The following is a 5,868-nucleotide window of genomic DNA, read 5'->3' on the forward strand; positions in this document are numbered from 1 at the left end:
TGTGATTATATTGTTGTGTGGGTTGTAGATGGCCCGAGGCCAGTGGTCGTGGTCGTGGTGGCCGCGGTGGTCGTGGTGGCCATGGAGAGAATGAGCCTGCTCCTGAGGCTCCTCAAGACATGGCAGCAATTTTAGCAGAGATGCAGGCAATGCGAGCAGAGTTGAATGCTCTACGTCAGGTTCCTCCGAATGGTGGTGGTGGTACTAGTGACCCTCCTCCTAGCACTACTAGGGGGTAGTGATCCTCTAGCTAGAGGAAATGTTCAGCATGTCCATTGGAGTTGAGGTAGTGGTGTGGTATGCATCTTGAGCTATTTGCTGGTAATGGTGCTCCAGTTGAGGCTGCAGATTGGCTTTCTGCTGTGGTGGACAAACTGGAGGCTTTTTAGATTCCTTCTCCAGACTAGGTTCAGTTATGCTGGACAACTACTGAAGGGTGAGGCTCTTATGTGGTGGAGGAGTGTGATATCTTCTCGCAATGCTACATCTGGTCCTGTAACTTGGCAGGATTTTGTTGGTCAGTTTGAGAGAAGGTTCTACCCTGTTGCTTTCATGGACAAGATGAAGACTCAGCTTGAGAGGTGCCATCAGGGCAAACAGTCTGTGGCAGAGTATGAGATTGCTTTCAACCAAATTGTGCGTTTTGTTCCTCATGTGGCGCATGATGAGTATGAGAAGGCGAGGATTTTCAGGCAAGGCTTGAAGGCGTCTATTCGACGTGTTCTTGGTGCTTTCCCTATAGTGGACTTTCGCTCAGTTGTTGAGCAGGCTTTGGGAGTGGAGGTGTAGGATGAGTTCACTGAAGAGCTTAGAGCTAGGAGGTAGAGAACAGGGTCAAAGGGATCAGAAGGGGCAAACCGGCCAGACTGGAGGTCCTATTAAGAGGAAGGACAATAAGCACCATCGTCACCAGCCTTATGGTGGTAGCACTTCTCAGTCCCATGGTTCAGGAGGTGGATCTGGTGGTAGCTTTGTTCAGTACTGAGCTATTGTCAAGCCAGGCATGGGCTTAGTGTGTTTTCAGTGTGGTGATGCTCATCGGCATGTAGATTGTCATTAGACTGGTCGGTGCTCTAGGTGTGGCAAGGAGGACCACAAGGAGGTTATGTGCAGGCAGAATCCTAATAGCAAGGTCAGATGGGAGCAAGTTTCTTCCACATTTAGTCAGCATGGTTACTGTTCATATGATGGCTAATAGTTCGCAAGCACAGCAGTTGCCTTCACCAATGCATCAGTTCTTACCTGCACCCCCTGTGCAGCAGTTTCTACTAGCTCCCTCGTTGACTTCCATGGGTGGTAATTCACTTGTGCCTAGTTCTGGTGGTGCGTACTGGCTTCCTCGAGCTCCTACACCTTCTGCTCCATCAGCACAGTGGACTAGTACATCATTCTCTAGACCTTCTACTTCGACTAGTGTTCTAGGGGCTTATGCTATGCCCTCAACTGATAGGTCATGATCGGGGTGATGTGGTGATAGGTACTATATCTATTGATTCTTTTGATGCATATGTCCTTTTTGATTCTGGAGCTAGTTTCTCTTTTGTCTCAGAGGGTTTTGTGGATCGTACTGGTATCTCAGTTCAATGGATTAGTCAAGCTATTACAATCAATTCTGCTAAGGGACCTCTATCTAGTACTTTTATTTGTCCTGGTTGTCGAATTAGCATAGCAGATGAGGATTTTGTGGCTAATCTAGTGATTATACCGTTGGATTTGTTTGATGTTATATTTGGGATGGACTGGCTTTCTCAGTATCAGGCTGTTATCTCTTGTTTTTGGAAGACCGTCTCTCTACAAGCACCTTCAGGGACATGAGGTAGTCTTTTAGGGAAGTGCCTTGAAGTATTCTCTTGCAATGCTTTGTTGTCTTTTTCCTGATCGCTGGTCAAGGAAATCAGGTTTTTTGTGGGCTATGTGTGAGGTTAAAGATTCTATCTCATACATAGATGGCCTCCCTATAGTGTGTCGGTATCTAGATGTTTTCCCTGCTGAGTTGCCTGGTTTACCTCTCTTTGAGATCAAGTTGATTCCTAGAACTCAGCCCATCTTTAAGTCTCCATATAGGATGGCACCCATGGAGCAAGCAGAATTGAAGAAGCAGATTGATGATCTTTTAGCGAAGGGATTTATTAGGCCAAGTGTCTCTCCATGGGCTGCTCCCGTGATATTTGTGGAGAAGAAGGATGGGACCAAAAGGCTTTGTGTGGATTATAGAGGGCTTAATCACGTGACAATCAAGAACAAATACCCGTTACCTCGTATTGATGCATTGTTTGATTAGTTGAAGGGTGCTAAGGTCTTCTCCAAAATTGATTTGCAATCTGGATATCACCAGTTGAGGATTAAGGAGGAAGACATTGAGAAGACGGCTTTTAGCACAAGGTATGGGCATTTTGAGTATGTAGTTATGTCTTTTGGACTAACAAATGCTCCTGCTGTTTTCATGGAAGCCATGAATAGGATGTTGCACCCATACTTGGATGTATTTGTTGTGGTATTCATTGATGATATCTTGGTTTACTCAAAAACTAAAGAAGAGCATGAGGTGCATTTGAGTCTAGTGTTGGATAAGCTAAGGGAGTACAAATATTATGCCAAGCTGAAGAAGTGTGCTTTTTGGCTTTCTAAGGTTTCTTTTCTTAGCCATGTTATTAATCATGATGGACTTACTGTTGATCCCAAAAATGTTGCTTCTGTGGTCGAGTGGGAGAGACCGACTACCGTCACAGATGTTCGTAGTTTTCTTGGTCTTGCTAGATATTATCGTCGATTTGTTCAAGATTTCTCTACTATTGCAAAGCCTATGACCAAGTTAACCATGAAAGGTGCTCCTTTTGTTTGGACAGCTGAGTGTGAGGCAAGCTTTCAAACTCTAAAGAACAAATTGGTGAATGCTCCTATTTTGGTTTTGCCCGAGAGTGGCAAGCGTTTTACAGTATATACGGATGCCTCTCGTATTGGTCTTGGTTGTGTGCTCATGCAGGAAGGTAGGGTGATCGCTTATGCTTCTAGACAATTGAGGAGGCATGAGGTGAATTATCCTACACATGATTTAGAGTTGGCAGCAGTGGTATTTGCATTGAAGATTTGGAGGCATTATCTTTATGGTGAGTCTTGTGATATCTTTACAGACCATCAAAGTCTTAAGTATATTTTTACTCAGAAGGAGCTAAACATGAGACAGAGGAGGTGGCTAGAGTTGATTAAGGATTATGATTTGACTATTCAGTATCATCCTGGAAAGGCAAATGTTGTTGTAGATGCTCTTAGTAGGACTAGGTGTTCCTAAAACATGCATGACATTGATTGGTGACTTGGATCGCATGGGTATTTCTCTTTGCTATGCTAGTGTTGCACAGTGAGGAGGCCCAATTATTGATCCAGATCATCATTATGCGAGAAGGTGAGAGTGGCTCAGCTGCAAGATCGTCTACTCCAGGCTGTTCGTAAGCGCATCGAGGCTGGTAAACCCCTGTGATTTTAGTATGGAGGTCGATGGCACTATTTATTTTAGAGGACGTTTATGTGTGCCACAGAAAGCTGAGGTGAAGATGGATATTTTGAGGGAAGCTCATCGCACTCCATATACCATACATCTAGGTGAGACTAAGATGTATCGAGATCTAAAGCAGAGCTTTTGGTGGAAGCGATGAAAGTAGATATTGCCAAGTATGTAGCTTCATGTGGAATTTGTCAGAAGGTGAAGGCTGAGCATCAGAGACCTGCTGGGCTACTAAAGCCATTGGAGATCCCAGAGTGGAAATGGGAGAATATTACAATGGACTTTGTGGTTGGATTGCCTCGCTCGCCTAGAGGCAAAGATGCCATTTGGGTTGTCGTTGATAGGCTTACCAAAGTAGCTCACTTCATTCCAATGAATAATAAAAATTCAGCTATAGATTTGGTTCCGTTGTATATCAAGGAGATTGTGAGGTTGCATGGTGTACCCAAATCTATTGTGTCAGATCGTGACTCTAAGTTTGTGTCCAATTTTTGGCAAAGCCTACATAGTGCTTTGGGCATGAAACTTGATATGAGTACTAGCTTTTCATCCTCAGATAGATGGTCAATCTGAGCGTACTATTCAGACCTTAGAAGATATGTTGCGTGCCTGTGTGCTTTCATGGAAGGGAAGTTGGGAAGATCATTTACCTTTGGCTGAATTTGCTTACAATAACAGTTATCAAGCTAGTATTCAGATGGCGCCATACGAAGCTTTGTATGGGCGTAGGTGTATTTCTCCACTTTGCTGGGATGTGGTTGGTGAGCGCTCCTTAGTTGGTCTAGATTGGGTACGACAAACTCATGATAAAGTAAGTGATATTCGATGAAACTTGTTGACGGCTCAGAGTCGGCAAAAGAGCTATGCAGATATTAGACGAAGGGATTTGGAGTTTGCAGTGGGTGATGAGGTGTTCCTAAAGGTGTCACCGACAAGAGGTGTTGTTTGTTTTGGTACCAAAGGGAAGCTTAGCCCGAGGTACATTGGACCATATGTGATTATCGCTCGTGTTGGTGCATTGGCATACCGGTTGCAGTTGCCGGGATCTATGGCTGGAGTACACCCTGGTGTTTCATGTCTCTATGTTGAGGAAATACTTGAAAGACCCAGAGCAGAGGATAGAAGCAGAATCAGTAAATATAGAACAAGACTTGACAGTTAAATATCGCCCGGTGCAAATATTAGGGTTCTCTGAGCGTGTGATGCGTAACCGGACTATCAAATATGTCAAGGTCTTGTGGACAGATCAGACAGAATGAGAAGCCACTTGGGAGTTGGAGGATTATATGCGCAAGGAGTATCCAGAGCTCTTCGAATCTGGTGAGTAGTGTTGTTTTCAAGCATGAAGTTCCATTCTCGTTTCTTTAGTAGTTTTGCTTGGATGAATTCGGGGACGAATTCCCTTAAGGAGGGGAGAATGTAAAACAAAAAAAGAGAGGAAGTCATGAATATGAATTTTAATTTGGATCAAGTTCCTTATCTAGCAGAGGTTGACCGATTTTTAATGAGAGACTAAAATTTGACTTATTGATCTGTTCCTTGCATGAAAGAACGGAGGTTAGTAATGCGTAGAGCTCATCAAATACTTTTTATTTGACTACTCATGTGCTTGGATTAGAGTTCGGATCATGACTCTTTGAATTTTGGAAGATTTAAGGGAAAATTAAAAAAAAAACGCTACAGTGATTACGGAGCTACAGTACCGCGCGGCTACGTACCTTTGGAGTCCGACTCCTGCTCTGGTCGACATCGTAGTCCTTTCCCCTTCCTTTTCCCCACCGTCCTGGCCAGCCCAACAGCCGCCGCCCCTTGTCTTCTAGCACGGGAGAAAAAGGAACGAAGGGAGAAGAGGAGTAAGAGGAGTAAGGGAGACCTAGGGCTTGCGCCGCCGTTGACGTGCCGTTCTTCTCCGGAATCCAACCACGATCCTATCGCAGCGACGAGGATGACCGGGAGGTGAAGAAGAAAGGAGTGAATCGCCTAGGGTTTGTCGGCGTGCTTGCTGCGGTTTCTCTTGGTAAGACATCAAACCTTTATCCCCTTGTTTGGACCAAGTTCCATGGATCAAATCATCTTTTTTAAGTGGAGTTTAGATGGAGTAATTCCCGAAGTTAATCTCGCCCACGTTCGGAGACCCCATCAGATTAGGCAGTTTCTGTTCATTCGCTGTTTTAGGTCATTTTATTGGCCTCAATAATTTTTACCACTATGGACAAAGTTGTAGAGGAATTCGTTATCTTTCTTTTGACGCCAAGATCACCCCCATAGCCTCCGTATTCTTGGAGATATGATCGTGTGAAGTAGGCTGTTTTCCAGTGATGAGTTTCTGGACAGTTTTAGATCTAATCCGTTTTGGCCTTTTTACT

General features: G+C 44.3%; 1 pseudogene; it reads left to right on the forward strand.

Annotated features, from left to right (window-relative positions):
* The first annotated feature begins 3,649 nt into the window (after positions 1–3,649).
* LOC136469900 (uncharacterized) lies at positions 3,650–4,830 on the forward strand (annotated as a pseudogene).
* The last annotated feature ends 1,038 nt before the right edge of the window (positions 4,831–5,868 follow it).

This window comes from Miscanthus floridulus, chromosome 8, assembly GCF_019320115.1.
Source record: "Miscanthus floridulus cultivar M001 chromosome 8, ASM1932011v1, whole genome shotgun sequence".
Taxonomy (NCBI): domain Eukaryota; kingdom Viridiplantae; phylum Streptophyta; class Magnoliopsida; order Poales; family Poaceae; genus Miscanthus; species Miscanthus floridulus.